Source organism: Cololabis saira, chromosome 22 (assembly GCF_033807715.1).
Source record: "Cololabis saira isolate AMF1-May2022 chromosome 22, fColSai1.1, whole genome shotgun sequence".
Taxonomy (NCBI): domain Eukaryota; kingdom Metazoa; phylum Chordata; class Actinopteri; order Beloniformes; family Belonidae; genus Cololabis; species Cololabis saira.
Window position 1 is genome coordinate 7,500,868 of NC_084608.1, and position 17,155 is coordinate 7,518,022.

Below are 17,155 nucleotides of genomic sequence, written 5' to 3' on the forward strand. Positions count from 1 at the left end.
AAAACAAACACTGACGAAGTGATAGGAAAAGACCTCTTAACTCTTAAATTAAGGTAAAATGCAGAAACACTGGGGGGACCGAGCCTTTTCAGTTGCCAGCCCCAGGCTCTGGAATAAGCTCCCCTGTGAGTTACGCACCATCTCTGACCTGGCCCTTTTTAAATCTAAAATGAAAACTTATTTATTCAGGGTGGCCTTTAATACCCAGTAGTGTGGCGACACTTTTTTATACTTGATGTTTTATATGTTGATATGTTTTATTCTTGTTTTATTTTGCTGATTGTATGTTATGTAAAGCACTTTGGTTCACCTGTAGGTCGATGTAAGGTGCTATATAAATAAAGTACATTTACATTTACATTTACATAAAATGACCCTCTCAAAGGCCATGAAACGAAAAGTTGATTTGGAAAACAGATCCTTTAACGATGACTGGACTGAAAAGTAGCATTTATCATGCCAACCTTCCGAAAAGCGTCACCGGTTTGCCTCATTTGCAATGAAACTGTTGCTGTTGCAAAATAATATAATCTGCGCCGTCACCACAACACTAAACAGACACATTTCAAGGATTCATATCCTGAGCTGTCAAAGGCCCGTCAGAGAAGAATCCAGTCGCGGGCCGGATTGGACGGTTCGGCGTGCCGGATTCAGTTGATGATCACTGGTTTAAAGGATCCTTGATCTGACGGTCAGGATACCTGTTTGGCATCTCCGCCCACCTCTTCTTCCCACACCCCCTCTTTCCTCCGCTGCTCAACAGTGAAACGTGTCCCCGGAGCGCCGCTGTGAGTGATGCATGTCTCTCTCAGCATTCAGACCAATATCGGCCTTTTATGGTAAGCAGTCATTAAACCGTGTGGAAAACCCTCATTTACATCTCCTTCATTAAAGGCCTTTGAGGGGCCTGTCAATAGGAATCAATAGCCCTCCCTCAGCTTAATCAGGCTCTCCTTTTATCACTCGCTACAGAGGCAGCACATGACAAAACACATAATTATGATGAGACAACCGGGCCGATAATAAGCCCGTATTTATGCATACCGCAGGGATGAGAGTGGCCAAAGGTTAGGAATTCACGCTGGAAGGGGATGGAGGGAACGGGGACGGAGAGGGTGAGGGAAGGGAGAGGGAGATAAAAGTAGGCGGGCCGGGCGCCGGGGAAGGTGCTGAGTGAAAAAGAGGAGAGGTTAATCAAGAGCATGTGAGAGAAGGCAAAGAAACAAAGTCGGTCAGGACAAAGTTACTCTAATAGCCGGCGAGATTGAGAGCAGCGGAGCGCCGGCGCATGAAATGAGGAACAAGCCGAGACAAAGACGAAAACATTTCTAAAATGGACCCTCGATACAAGGACCTGTCAACATGTCAGGGTGCGCGTCTTCCTGAGTAGCATCCACAGGTGGCGCGCCAGCAGTGGAGGTGATTGCTTGTTTGGGCCCAGAGGATCCTCCGTGCAATTATGGCGATAATTGCAGATTAAAATGAGCACATTCCTCTGATGATAATGGGCACTAGGACATGCTGCCAATCAAGCTTCATTAAAAGCACAATAAATAGCAGCTTGTAAAGGATGCATGGATCTTGGTACGTGTCCCCGAGCAGTACTTAGGTAGACACAGTTATCGTGTTATTCGTACTGCCTGATCAAAATCAATTGTATTAGTTATACTCCATTTCATTCTTATAGCCTTCTATGTGTGGGAGCACGGGGAGCGTACATTAGGCCTTTTATGTGGACGAGGGCTATTAAGTGACTCGCTGGGGTGTGAGGTAGCTTATGCTTTTATGGTGTGAGATGATGGCAAAGTCCTTTTATTACTCTTCATTACAAAATCAATGTCACTTTTCTCTTTGAGGATGCTCAAATAGGGAACCAAATATGAAAGGAGTTTAATTGCTTAACTGAAGTCACAGAGCAAAATTAATATGTTTGATCTTTTTTTATCGCGCCAATTTGTCTTCTTTTCTCTCCGAATGTAGCACAGGGTTACAAACAATTATTAGAAGTTAAAAGAGGTGATCTCCAACGTTTAAGGCAAGGAACCCAGTTAATCAAATAAAAATAAAAAAGTTTCTCTCCCTTTTCAAATATATCCTTACACACGGTTACGTTTAAAGGAGCATGAGGCTCCTTTAAGAAATGAGACTCTCTAGCGCCACCCTTCACCACGACGGCCGTCGGGGGTACTGCAGCCAACAGAAGCCGGCACGGGAGAACGGGGAGAACGCGCATGCAGCGTCATGTGACGTCACATCTGCAGGACAACGCGGGAAATTCGGGCCCGGAATTGCAGCACATTTCGCAGCACACAGCCTGTTCAAGGCAACGGAGAGATACACTAGAGGACTCATTCGTTTTGGTTTGGAACGCTTCATCTGACATTATTACTAGAAAAATTAAAACGTTTACGAATTTTTTTCATAAATCCTGCCTCAATCCTGCCTCATGCTCCTTTAAGCTATAAAACATCATATACTGAACATATGCTTTAATCCAACACATGCACCCATCCTGCTGGACTACAACACGTCAAATGTGAGAACCCGGCCCCACCAGAATTCTAAGATAAGGTCATTTCAGGCAGGTATAGTTTACAAAGCTGTTTTATTTGACTTCATTTTTATGTATTTATGTCTGAAAATGATGGTAATTTAGTCCTCCTCTGTGTTGTTTGTGACTAAGGGAGTTGTGTCTATTATTGGTTTGTTTGTCATGTATAATGTATGTCTGTTATATATTAAGTGTTAATTTGTGTGTTGTGTGTTTATGTTGGACCCCAGGAAGAATAGCTAATTGCTAATGGGGATCCTAAATTAAACAAACAAACCTGTCGAAAGGGATGACCGTCAAACCTGGAACAGGTGAGGAAATATCTGGCATAGGTGTCTGAATCCAGTGAATATTATGAGCTTAGAGAGGAGGCCGCAAACAACCAGCCTCATAAATTCCCGTTGACCCTCCAGGGAGGTTGACTACGACCATCAGCATCTCAAACATGCGCTGCAGGGCTGCAGAAGCCGGCCAGGGATCCAGGAGCCCCACGCTATGAATAAACAGAAGTCCATATGCATACGCTACATAAGAGCACCCGGTTGCCACCCAGTGAACAGGTTAAAAATATAACGTGTTGGGTCTGTACATTAGTAGTGATCTCCTCCGGTGTGTGAATTGCTGGGGTGTGCAATGGGAATAGATGAGTGGAGACCATTTTTCAAGCAAATTAAAGAATTACCAGCATAGCATTTCAATATATACTTTTCCCCGAAAGTGCTATAAATGAAAATTGCATCGAGTAGGGGCTTGGACTGGGGGTGGGATTTACTGGGAGTGAATTTGTGGTGAATTTGTCATGGCAGTTCAAAGGAACCCAGTGCCGTATCTAGATTATCTGCAGGGGCTTCTCCTGATGGTCCTCGCTAGATGAATTTCTCACGGAGCGTTGCACGGGTTGGTAATACACTCACATGGCAACACGCAGAGCTCAGCATTAAGAAATAACAGAAATCAAGCTCAAAAAAGAAGCAACGGTTGCCTGCCATCTCTATACCCAGGTATAAACTCCTGGAGCCGGCGTGCAGCTGTACATTAAGAAGATGGATTCGGTTGCCGTTGCTGATAACTCCCCATTGCTCCAACGCCTCGCTGGGCAATTAGTCAGCCTGATTGTTGCTGGTGCATCCGGTGTCACTGCTAATAAATTCACTTCTGAATACATCAATGTCTGTAATGAGCCTGACGAACAAGTTCTGCAAGAAAAAAAATAATTTGTCACTCCAAAATTAGTGGGGTGTGAAGGAAAATGACAGAACAGGCGTCAGCGGCGTCCTAAAGGATGTATGTGCTTATGCGGAAAAGGTCACTAGTTGTACGAGTGTCGTGAGGGATTTGGACCAACGGCTGGCATCGTGACTGTACGAGTCTGGAAATATTACCTACACTATCATTAAAAACGTGGGACAAGGGAAGATTATAGTATTGGTATGACACAAAACACACTCTTTCCTGAGTTTATGCCCTGAACGGTCAACGTCTGGCTGCTTAGCTTAGCTCTCTCCAGAAGCATGCAAACACATCCACCTGTCACATGTGCATGTACATGTACATGTGCAAGAGGGCTACAATGTATAGAGAAGTAACATATTGGAATAAGCTTCCACCGCATTTAACCATGATAAACAATAAAGGTAGATTCAAAAATAATTTAATTAAAATAATTAAATAAATTAAGAAAAGCAGTACTTAGCAAGGAAGTCAGTTTTAGTTAGTTGGTTTATTCTGAAATTATTGGTTTATTCTGAAATTCTGAGTGTGTAAAATTGAATATTTTTAGTTGTTTGGTTCTGGCTGGTTTCAACAATTTAAGGGTTGAATTCCGTTACATCTCAGATCATTTTTGTTTAGATTTAGTTATGTTTTAATTGTAAGGATTGTATTTTATCAGAAATCCTTTAATAGTCCCACAGAGGGGAAATTTCCAAGTTTCCAAATTTCCAATTTCACAATTTTTATTGTTTTATGTGTGCAATGTTGGATCCCAGGAAGAATAGTCTTCACTGCATTGAGGACTAATGGGGATCCGTAATAAATAAATAAATGAATAAATAAATGTACACATACAGATGATGCATTATCTTACAGTGCAACATGCCGTTGTTCCTCCTGACTTCATGGAAACGTGCACACAGTACAATCACACATTTGGAAGGAAGATTGATGACCAGGCTGAAGTATATCTAACACTGATAACAAGGCTTTGGGATGATCTGAGTACCACTCCTGCTTCTGATTTCCTGCAATTCCTGCTTCAACCCGTCTTCTCCCCTCCTATAACATATTATAAAAACAAGTTGAAGCGGAAGTTAGAGCAATGACTGAAGCCAAACACCAAGTGTCCCCTGCTATAAGTGGTTTGCTTGACAACAATAGCACCAATGATGTGCTTGTGTCAACATGCGCACACATGTGTGACCCCCGGTCCCACCTGTGTTTTCCAAACTGGGCCTGTTGACAGGGGTCATGAGCACCCTAAAGCTGCAGCTGGGTGTATGTGGACGCCTGTCTGTGTAATAGTCATCCTTTGATCCAGGAGGATTTGGCAGATGTCTCACACACCACACGGCTTAAATCCAAGATGCAAACTACGCCCCAGTTAGATGTGTTCGCTTCTGTTGGGGGATCAAAGCCACACCGAGTTCCTCCTCGCTCCGTAAACACCGCCACCAGCTAATAAAGGAATAATCAAATCAACCAGCCGAGTACGGAGAATATATGAGCATTCCCAATGTTGGGGGCCAATCCCATCCAAGTGCTGCCGAGGCTGACATTTCAAGAGATGGAGATTGACAGGAGCTCTGAGAGTTGTCAAACAATGTAACATTTTAAACTAAAGTGGAAAAAAAAGGGCTAAACAGCTCAAGATTCAAAGTAACTTTAAAGTCAGACATTCTGTTATTCCTTATCAGATCAATGCTGATTGAAACTCTATCAGATTATTTGGTTTCTCACTCCGGCCCCAGTATCTCTGTGCAGCAGATGAGGAGGCAGGCGTCTTAAGTTTGGGCCCCTTGGCAATCTTGTGTCAAGTCAAAGGCTCAGCTCATCTTTATTCTGTCACCCTGCAGACTTTCATTTATTTCAAAGACCCAAAGATGAGGCCTTTTTTTAAGGAACGGACAGCCTTCGGGACCGACTGGAATGATAGAAAGAGATTACATCTGGATTACCGCTGGTCATTTATGTAGGAGAGAAGGACAGAGATAAAGCATGTTTTAAAGTTTTCACAGGAAGTATATATCAGTATATATATATATATATATATATATATATATATATATATATATATATATATATGTATATGTATATGTATATGTATATATATATATATATATATATATATATATATATATATATATACATATACATATACATATATATATATATATATATATATATATATATATATATATATATATATATATATAAATATATATATATCCCCCAAAAACAATGACAATTGAAACGAATGGAAGCCTATACCTTATCCTGACACCCCACCCCTCTCTCCATATGCTTTCTTTTCCATTTTCATGGAATTTTTCCTGTCTTTTTCTAACATCTTGCCTCATTATTTTTCTCTTCCCATATGTTTTGTCTCTAAATGCCTGAGTCCTCCTCTGTGGCTTTAGGAATAGGTCATGAATTCCCCTCTGCTGCCCTCGCCCTCTCCCACTAGCCTGGTAAGTGACAGCTGCAGGCTGGACAAAGGCCCGATAATACCCTGGATTTGTCAGGCTCTGACTTCACCCATGTCCTCCTGTGACTGATGCACCAAAAGTGGCGCCTCGCCAGCATCAAATTCCTCACATCGAGGCCGGAGCTCTTGTTGACGCAGAGCTCAGCGAATGAGCGTCCGTGGTTTTCTTTAAAACCCCCGGAGCATCATCTGGGGTGTCTGCCGAGAGCACAGCGGTGGCGTGACTGGGGAGCTCGGACCTCTGATTAGCGAGGGGAATGAAAGGAACGTCTGCTGAACTGCTCTTTCCAACAGTCTGTCCGGCAGGGACGGCCTCTGGTGTGCTCTCCATCCCTCGCGTCTCTCCAGAGGGAGACTTTTAGAAACAGCTCTGCTCTGAAGAAACTCACAGACGGCCCATCACCGGGGAAAAAGAGCTCACAAGGAAGACAGAAAATAAGAAGTTCTCCAGCCATTTCTTTTAACACCATAAGGAACAATCCCCCTCTTTATTTCACAAGAACTGTTTGACTCTCTTTTTCCTTTCTTTTCTCATTCTTCTGTGTGTAAAAGTGTTGAATCCAGGTGTCAATGTGCTCTACATGTGGGAATGTTGTAAATCTGGCCAAAGGCAGTTTCATCCCTGCATGTTGCAGTGTTTATTTCACACTTTTGCACAAGGATGAACGCTAACTTTCTAAGATGACCCTGGAAACCTTGTTCAGAAATATACAGAAAATAGTTGAGAAAAACACGGTATGAAAAAGGTTCATTAAGTAAACTGAAAGTCAGAAAGTCCTGGCACCAGTAAACATGTCAATTTCTCACATGGGTGACCTAATCAATCAATAATTCTGACTCCTCAGTGCAGGTTTTCGATGCTACAAGAGATGGAAACAGTGAAGGATTCAAAGGAATAAAGAAAGAAATAAAAAAGATGACTAGTAATTTGTGCAAATTTAGTTTCAAACAACAAACATAACCTCCTGAGATCCGGTCCCAGTTCTGATTTTCTGGCGCAGCGGTTTTCATCACTAAAGTCCAAATGTCTTTGCAACTGGTTTCAAGTATGAAAACTGTGATGTAATACCTGCCCTATTTTCCAGCGCACTTTGATACGTCTGCATGAAATTAACTCTTTTCTGCAGGATTTTGATCAAACAACGCCGTCCTGGAACCGGTTAGTGGTCTGCCGTCTTGACTTTCAGCGACCAAGACAGAAGGCGTTTTAATCTTTTGCAGAAAAAGTTTTTTATATTCCGTGTTAGGGTTTTTTTTTTCCTTTCTTTTTTCCTTTTTAATTAAGAAAAAAAAGTTGTATGTGGTTTATTGTAATTCTTATGAAAGAAAAAAAAATCCTTTAAAATTACTGGAAATTGCAAGAAAGGTACAATTTAGCTTCTAATTGATTCTGCATCACTTGTTCTTGTTTGGCTGTTTAAAAAAAACACAAAAAAACACACCAGAAAGCTTGATATCCATGCTCAAAATATGAAAAAGTAAGATTTTATGTCTTAATTGCTAACATTCTTTCCTTGTCGCAAACTGTTTTCATGAAGAAAAGACCGGGCTGCATTTTTCATGAAATGATTTCCAAGAATTTCCAATAAACTGATGGAGAAGATCTGGTGGAAAGACTTATGGAGCTCTGCTAGGACTGCATGTTGTAGTTACACATCATCAACACGCTCACACCTGCAGTCAGCTGAGAGCAATATGTCCTTGTAATGAGACAGAGCTGCGCTGCATGCTGATGATTAAAGATAATCAAGTCCTCAAATGTAGTAAACACACACAGTGTGCTGGAGCAAGCTCCTAAACTCTAAAGCTGTAAATCTTATATTCAAGATAAATAGAAAAAGTTAGAGAACACGCGTGACAGTTCAGGCCTCATAACAGGGCCAACCTCCCATTTTTCATGTCTCCCTCTGCAAGTCGTAACAGCTGTTCATGCTGCACAGATGCATTTGATGAGTCGACATTCCTCTTCAGGGCGGGAGGAGAGTAATGTCAGTCTCAAATAAGGTACGACAACCAAAGTGCATTAAAATGGCTTTCATGAGCTCATCTGGAACATATACAAATTTTATGATATATCGATTAATTTAGCATTAAAAATCCAGGAAAATGTAACTCCTGCTACACTGGGTGACTTTAGCTTCGAATATACTTTTATAGGAGCATAAAAACCTTCTGTCTGAGTATAAATGAGTGCCTTTAGACTTTAAAATGATTGCTATATTTGCTTTAGGACAACTTAAACTGAGACAAGTGCCCAGTGAGACACACGTGTTGCAGAAACAATTCCCCTCTGCATACTTCTCTGGGTTTTTTTTTTCTTTTGTGCAGTACTGCTCCAAAACTTATCGAGCTGGAGCTTTTACCAGAATGCACCGGCTGGATGATCGTCACCACTAGAGGAGAGTGATAAAACTGTATTAAGTATACTATATTCAGCAAGGGGAGATGAAGGGGAATAAATATATCAACATTTGACACTTTGCATCAAAAAGAAAGAAAAGAAAGCAGGGTATCTATTCGTCAGAGTTTTAGTTCTAAAGAGCTGCAATCGTTGCAAAACAGTGGACTTCTAAATGAAAGATTTATCTAACCCAGCGCTACAAAACAAAGAAAGATGTTCACCTAAATTGACCTTTAATGAGATTTTTGTGTCAAATCTTCCCATGATTATCCACTATCATGGCATGTTTTGGTACATGTCTTTTTTAAATTGCTTGAAAAGATTTCACAGAGAATTTGACATCAAACTAAATTATTAAGAGTTCCACTAAAAAAATATTAGAGATGTGCACCCAACTCCCAGAGCGGGCCTCAAAGTCTTTTACAGCTGCCATTTAAATATTAACTACTTAACTGGCGCAACATTATATAGTATGTTTTGCAATAAGAAGCTGCAAAACAGAAAAAAACCCCGGGTGTGTTCCTTTAATGTAAATGTATGCAAACCAGGCTGTGAGGGAGCATATGGACACGACTCAACAGATGCAGACATTCACATGCAGCTAAGCCTCTCATCCTTGTTTGCTATTCTAGCACGTTGCCAGAGTGGCATCCTGTCACTGGCTACATATGATGAAAGGCAAATATCAGGTTTCAAATGAGACCCGAGCAGCAGCGATGCATTGACCATATTCTGCATATGCTTTCGGGAAATATATAATTTGACATCTGGTGCATCATTTCCTCTGGGATAGGGTGGTCGAAGAGGTTTGTTCCGCAAGTGTGCTCTTTCTGATCACATGTACACCCGTTCGTTAATCTCTTTATCATGTCTAAGCAGAGCAGGAATCCAGTTTTTTATGAGGGCTAGGAGGTCCTCTGGTTTCCTTCCCAAGGTTTACTCCTGTAAAGAATCTCATTTACTTCGGCGGGACGTCACACTGTGCTGAATGCATACGATCGCTCCCTTCCCAAATGTCAGTGGCTGACGCCCAGCAGGCGAACCATGAGCTGACAGTAAATAATTCACACAGGCCCTGCGCTGCTATCCCGTACACATCCAGCCCCCGACTCATCTCTGCAGCCCCCCGTGCTGGTGCTACTTCCTTTATGCATAATTAACCAGCAAGACGCAGTGGGATGTCCATCAGTCAGAGCCCAGATACAGTCTAGGCCACTTAAACAATAACAATATTGTTGGTGGTCTTGATAACGTACAATTAAAAAGATAGCTTTTCTGTTCATAGTTCATGTAAACGTTAATTTTTGTGACTTAAACTAGCAAAACCGGAAGGACATTCATTTTCATTTGATTGAGTGTTGCTGTATCGTTTTATTTATTGTCCTTTCCAAATAAAGAAACAATTTAAAAAAAAAAAAAAGATAGCTTTTCAATTCAATTCAATTCAATTCAATTCAATTCAATTCAATTCAATTCAATTCAATTAAATCTTATTTATATAGTGTCTATTACAACAGAAGTTGTCTCTAGGATCTTTCCAGAGACCAGAACATGGCCCCCGTGCAATTATTACATAATCAATTACATATAGAAAATGACATAATTTAAACAACGGCAGGTAAAAACTCCCCTAGTGGGAGAAAAACCTTAAGCCAAACAGTGGCAAGAAAAACTCCCCTTTAGGAGGAAGAAACCTGGACCAGGACCTGGATCATAAGGGCAGACAGAGAGAATTTCATTTCTTCTGCAGGTTTGCTTTAGCTTTAAATGATGTAGGAGGATGTAGGAGGATGTAGGAGCCAGAAAGGTCGAAGGGCAAGCGCAAGGTACTAGTTGGTGTTACGTTGAGGTAAAGGAGAGAGGTGAAGGAGAAAAGGGGGAGCTCGGAGTCCTGTACTCGCCTGACAGCCTCGACCTTCCGTCCATTACTGGATTAGGCTTTAGACTCCCCCCTTTGTAAATTCAGAAAGAGGGGAAGAGGGTGAGGTCAAGGGTCGTGACATTTAGTAATAGCCAGACAAACGGACGCAGGGAGAAGAAAAAAAAAAACATGCCTGGCAGCATACTTTCAATTTAACCCATCAATATGGTGTAATAATCAATGTGAAGGTCAAGAGCCTGGCAGATACTGACAGATGGGGAGACGGGAAGAAAAGACTGTAGAAGGAAGATGAGAGACACAATGAGAGCTCAAAGGATGAATCAGCAGTCAAATAATAAAGAATGTTTCACCAATCAAAGTTAAAACCAGGATCAGTGAGGAGAGCGGTGAAGAAGGTCTACGAAAATCTACTATCAACGTCGGAGTGTTGCATACGTTAAAGCCCCTTCAACCTGTGACCCTCACAGTCATGACATCATTATCAAGCAGCCAGACATAATGCTGGCTTGTCACCGCCGTGATCTATGGCCACGGTGGCTCTCTCCCTTAATGAAGCTGTAACGCTGGCTGAAGCCGCGACCGGCGTGGGCACGGCTGTCACCCGGCCTAATGCGAGTACGCATCAATCATCTTCCATCAGCGACCAGTCAATCAAAGGGCCCGCGAGACGGGCCGATAGCGCCCAGCAACGACGGCCCCCGTACCCGCAAAAAGCACCCAAAGCCGCTGGCTGTGGTCTCAATTATCCCCGCGGCCGCGGGAATCACCGACATGCTAATCAGGAGCGGTGGCGGTCAATAATCCTGGCATGAAAAAGGCCATCAGATGCAAAATTGGTGTAATTATATTATTTAGTGCCAATTGGGTGAAGTAAAACTGTGATGCTCTCAGGGTAATGAGATTGGAAGGGTCATCATATCTATGCATATATAAATATTAAAAACAAAGTAACTTTGGTTGCCTCCAGAGGAGATGAGGATGTGATTAGATGACAGGTGCTGACAGGCCAGTAAACTGATTAATTAACAATCTGTGACTTGACAGACTTTATAAAGCAGAAGTTTTGATAGCTCGGTGTGGGACATTCCAGATCAGCAAGCTGCCTGGAATAATCTGGAATATCCATGCAATGCCAAGGGGGAAAGATATCCGTAATGCATCCATCCATCCATTATCTATACGCACTATATCCCAGGGCCGCCGCAAGGGGTGTGCGAACCGTGCGACCGCACAGGGCCTCGCGCCCCAAGGGGCCTTGCGCTATGGGCCGTTTTTTTTTTTCCCTTATAAATATCAACAGTCACGTTCCATTACAGACCTAAATGTGTACTAGTCTGTGCATATCAATAAATATATGTGCAATGATGCACGTGTCTGTTGTTCAATACAACTGATCAGACCAAGCGCAGACACAAGCTGCTCTGATCCAGACGGGTGGAGTTGGAACAAACTGTCACACAATGTCGAGAGAACGAGACAGATTCAGGAAATTTCAAAAAAAGAAAAAAAAAACTAAAGAAAATGGAAGAGTTTAATGCCTCTCTGAAAGGCTCGTTTGATAAATTTGTTACAAAAATCACCGATCCGACCGGGTCTCAAGCAGCCGCGGGGCCCCGTGTCGAGGCAGGCCAGATGATGATGAGGCAGGGGAAGGTATCCAGTATTTTGCTAATTGGAGAGTTAAAATCGCGCATATAGACACCCGATCCGACCCGAAAAACCCCAAAAATTTTCGAGGGCCCCCCCAGCCATTTCGCACAGGGCCTCGCAAATCTCCCAGGCGGCTCTGCTATATCCTTTGCAGGGTCACGGAGGTCTGCTGGAGCCTATGCCAGCTAATTTTCAGGCAAGGTGCACCCTGGACAGGTCGCCAGTCCATCACAGGGCCACATACATACTAACACATACATACTAATACAGACACACTCACCCCTACGGGCAATTTAGAATCATCAATTAACCTACTACGCATGTTTTTGGACTGTGGGAGGAAACCGGAGAAACCGGAGTAACCGGAGGGACGGTAATGGTTTTAGAAAAACAATTATTGCTGCCCATCAATCTTTGAGGAGTAATAAAATTATTGTGATACAATATGGAGTCAATAATTCTGAAGGGCCGACTGTTCAATGTTCAGAAAAAAAACTAAAATAAAACCCAAAGTACATCTCTGACTCAGAGGAGCGCGGCGGTTTGGTGGTTAGCGCTATTGCCTTACAACAAGAGGAGTTTGCATGTTCTCCCAGTGCTGGCGTGGGTTTTCTCTGGTTTCCTCACATAGACTGAAAACATGCATATCAGGTTAACTGGTGATCCTAAATGTCTGTGGCTGTTTGTCTACATGTGGGTGCTGTAATGGGCCGGTAACCCGTCCAGGGTGTTCCCCCGCCTTTCATCCGAAGACGGCTAGGAGAGGTTCCAGCAGATCCCCGTGACCCGGGACGGGAATAACCAGTTACAGGTTCTACATTTCATTTTGCACGACATTTAAAAGCCAAAAGGAATGTAACTTATTTTGATTTACGAGGAGAAAAACTTCTCTTCAAACTGAACATGGCAGCACAGCCGTGATGTACAGTGCTACATTGGCCACGAACCAAACGCCGCTTATCAGCAGAAACTCCTCATACCAGCTGTCATGGATGGTGGTAGATGAGCCTGTTGTGAAAGCACACTCTCAACACACATGCAGATACTTGGATGACCGTGAACTCTTCTGAACACAAAAGTTTTAGAGACGTCAAAACTTGGCCAAAGTACGGTCTTGCAATAGGACAAGAGAAAGGCTGAAAAAGAGAGACAAGGTTGTAACGGTTCAGTCGAAGTCTTTGCACCTTGTATCATACTCATGATGTCCACTGCAGCTCTGTGGCATTGATTTTAGTGCCATCAGGTGATACGCTGTCGATGCAAGAGACAAGTGGATATCTTGTTTTCATCAACAGTCGAGCCTGGAGACCATGAGAACTGGACAATGTTTCCAAGAGATAGTGCTTCCAAAGAAATTCAAGCTGAAATTTTAACGCACAAAAAACTCCTTTGCGCTCTTTTAAAGGAGCTGTATGTAAGAGCAATAATAAAACGAATCATAAAATGACCCCGATATGTCAACAGACATTTAAAAATCATGTTCATTTCAAATACTTATGTCACTGACAACAGCATTCAAGCCAGGATATTCCAGTTTAAAAAGAGGAGTTGCAGCCCTCAACTGATGTTATGTTGTCATTTTTTGTTTTGGCCTGAAGCTCCACCCTCCACCTATCTCCCAATCACCAAGTCAGTATTGTTTCTGAAGCTCCACCCTCCACCTATCTCCCAATCACCAAGTCAGTATTGTTTCTGAAGCTCCACCCTCCACCTATCTCCCAATCACCAAGTCAGTATTGTTTCTGAAGCTCCACCCTCCACCTATCTCCCAATCACCAAGTCAGTATTGTTTCGGCATCCGGGTTGCCAGCTCGGCTCTAATTATCGCAGCCATGGCAGCCTACGTTCCTGCTGCATTCTGCAGCCTACCTGGCAACCTCTGGTCGGGGGGAGGAGGGGGAGGGTACACGCCGCTCAACAATATTTTGAAAGTGACTGCAGTACCAGTTTTGGACATTTCTTACAGACAGCTCCTTTAAATTTGTTCATATTGCAGTTGAGCACCAAACTATTTCTCAAGTTTCTTTGTCCTCTCTTGAGATGTCGAGGACCCAACCTCTCCAAGCTCAGTCAAGTCAGCTGTGACGGGCTTTTAGCACACGAGACAAGGGTCATGGCAGCTTTCCAAGTTCACCCACATTGTAATACCACCCTCTGATCTCACGCTCTCCGGCTAAAACAGGTTTCACTGGGTCGTTTTTGTTGTTTCTTTACAGTTCTGGGTATTTGAAGGAGTCCAACTTAAGAGTTTCAGTTTGCACATCAAGATCTGATAACAGACAGTTAATGACGAGGACATTCTTCCATGACGTTGGGATTTCGCATGAATCACTTGGGTGTTTTGTCTGTGTCTGTTTGTTTTTCAAAGCAGGTGGCTTTTGAACTCCACTCAAAATTAGTTGCTATCATGAACTGGATCCCACTGTAATCTCCTCTAATCTTCAGATTAAACTGCCTCTGAATCATGGTGAGGGGGAGGGAATGACACTGCTTGTTCAGAAGTCAAATAACAATAGCACAAATACATCCCTATTTACATCCTGCGTATTCCTGCCCACAGCTTCTGTAGTGACGAGAACAAAATACAGTTTCTTGAAACAGGATGATGTCACAGGGAGAAGAGAGTAATTCTCATAAAACTCCTCTCCTTGGCATGTCTCTTACTTCATCTCATAAGACAATCCTCCCTTTGGCAAGCTTACATGTTTAAAGGCAAAAAAAAAAAACCTTTAAAGGGCAACATTTTAAAAATGACACAGCAAAGCACTCAGCCAAACTCTTAATGTGCCTTGTAATGTCCGAGAGAATTATGAAGGCCTGGATACGTGGCTCGGTGCGGCGCCAGGAGTTCAGACTGCACTTTAACTCAGCTGACAGATGACAGAACACTGTCACCTTCAGGTGGTTGGGGGAATGGGTGTCAGGGAGGACGCTGGTGGCACCCTTGGAGCTCCAGACGAGCCGGGGGGGGGGGGGGGGGGATTAGCCCCTTTTGCTGACAATAGAGAGCAAGCAGTCATGGGTTCACCCACAGATGGCCACAGACCACGGCGGCTGATGTGTGAATGAATGCACCGGTGAGTCAAAGCTAAATTAAGTCACAGTCACTGCCTGCACACTCACACACACACATGCACACAAATGCTGACACACATATATGTGTGTACGGAAACCAATAAGACAAAATGCTCATTATCCTTCACCCCGAGCGAAGGGGTGAGGGGGCATGGGAACAAAAGCATTAAGTGGGAGTGAGCCCTTTAATTACAGGCCGGCGCTTGGAGGGTCCTCAGTGGAGCCGGGAACAATGAGGGTCTTTGGTAAAGCACAACCTGCTGAGTTGACACATATGTACCCCAGGTATGACAAAACACCCTCGTGCACAAATCCAATGGTCATGCCTGTGGCAGTTCCTACTGAAGCACAAAAAATAAGATAAAATAAATACCTGAAGCACATGAAATAATTTTTTTCATCTGCACACAAAGCACAGCTAATATCCCATTATTTACCAGTCTTTAGAATTAAAAATAAAGCTGCAATGTGCAGAATTTTAACCTCAAGATATAATTACCCGTGTCGTCTCTGTATCATGTTAATTAAACTCAAGTGAGAACTTTGTTTTGCATCTTTATGTCTTTCATCTGTCCCTGGCTGAGCGCCTCTGAAATGCTAAAAAAGAAGCACCGCAGTGAAGGTGGATTCATTAAAGTTACATTTCCAACAGCTGTTTGCTCTTCAATAAAGTGCAGTTAGCGGTTTTAAGTATGAGAAAGATCTGACACTGAATTATTTAGTCGACTGCTCTCACATGGTCCCCTTCGCTGTGGCGAGGTGTCTCTTAATGTGGCTCCTTGTCGCAGTGAGTGTTTGAAGGATGGGATCTATAAATAACTTGAGTGATGACTGTGGCCATATGACCATATGAAAAGTGACAGCGTTCCCTGTGCCCTTGAAAGCTGGAAGGATAAATACAGATGCTGTGCAGATTGGAGCGGCGGTCTTGTTGTCTTAAATAAATACGTTCATATATCCATCGATTTTTCTTTTACCGTCGGAAATTCAAAGTTGAGTATCAGTCCTGTTTTAAGGTCATTTCGAAGCATCGGAGGGGTGGCCAGGAGCTGATAAATCATCACTCGCATATTAAAATCAATTACTACCTCTGAGCATCTCTACCTGCCGCAGTTTCCACTGAAGGAAGAGCAACGGGATTTTCTGAAAAGAAAGAGAGGAACAAGTGACCTTTGAAATTCCCATTGGGATGGCTGTGAAGCAAGAACAGCATAGCTTAACTGGAAAAATGAAAAACAGAAAAATAAGAAAAGGTTTATGAATAAGCTGATATTCATATGCCTCAATTTGCTTGCTTCCATCTTCATAAAAGTTACAGTAAGAGACAAGTCAAATATGCTAATAGTGCAGAAATAATTATAATTCCTTGTGTTTTTGTCGAACACAGCCATTAAAGATTCAGTGAACCCACAGATTGTTCTCTTAATTGAAAGCTAACTGGACTCAGCAGCTTAAAAGACACTGCCTTGGGGCCTGGAACACTTGCCATCATTGTTGGAAAAATCAGCTCCCGAGTGTAGCCAATCATCCTTCAGGATAATGTCAGGGTGGCTGTCGGCCAGATGGGGCTGAGCAGAATCTGGGTGATGCAGCAGGAGGACGACTCTGAGCATCAAAGTAAATCCAGCACAAGTCAGGTTCAAATAATGAAAATCGGCCTTTTGGACTGGACCAGTCTGAGCTCGGACCTTAACGCCACAGACAATGACTTTAAAGAGCCAGAAATCCTGCAGATGTGTTTAAGGTGAAGCTGTTCCCGTGGCAAAATGGCCAAATGTTCCTTCTGAATGTTGTGCAGGTCTGATTCGGTGCTACTGACATCTACGGACACTGCTGGCAAAGGAACTTCAACCATCTATCCCCTCCAAGTTCACTCTGCCGTCTCCAGCACTG

At 42.9% G+C, this 17,155-nt stretch overlaps 1 protein-coding gene across 1 annotated transcript in view; it reads right to left on the reverse strand.

Moving 5' to 3' along the window:
* Positions 1–17,155, reverse strand: part of LOC133423716 (partitioning defective 3 homolog) — a 394,242-nt gene that overhangs the window by 22,647 nt on the left and 354,440 nt on the right. The gene's annotated exons all lie outside the window — the stretch shown is intronic.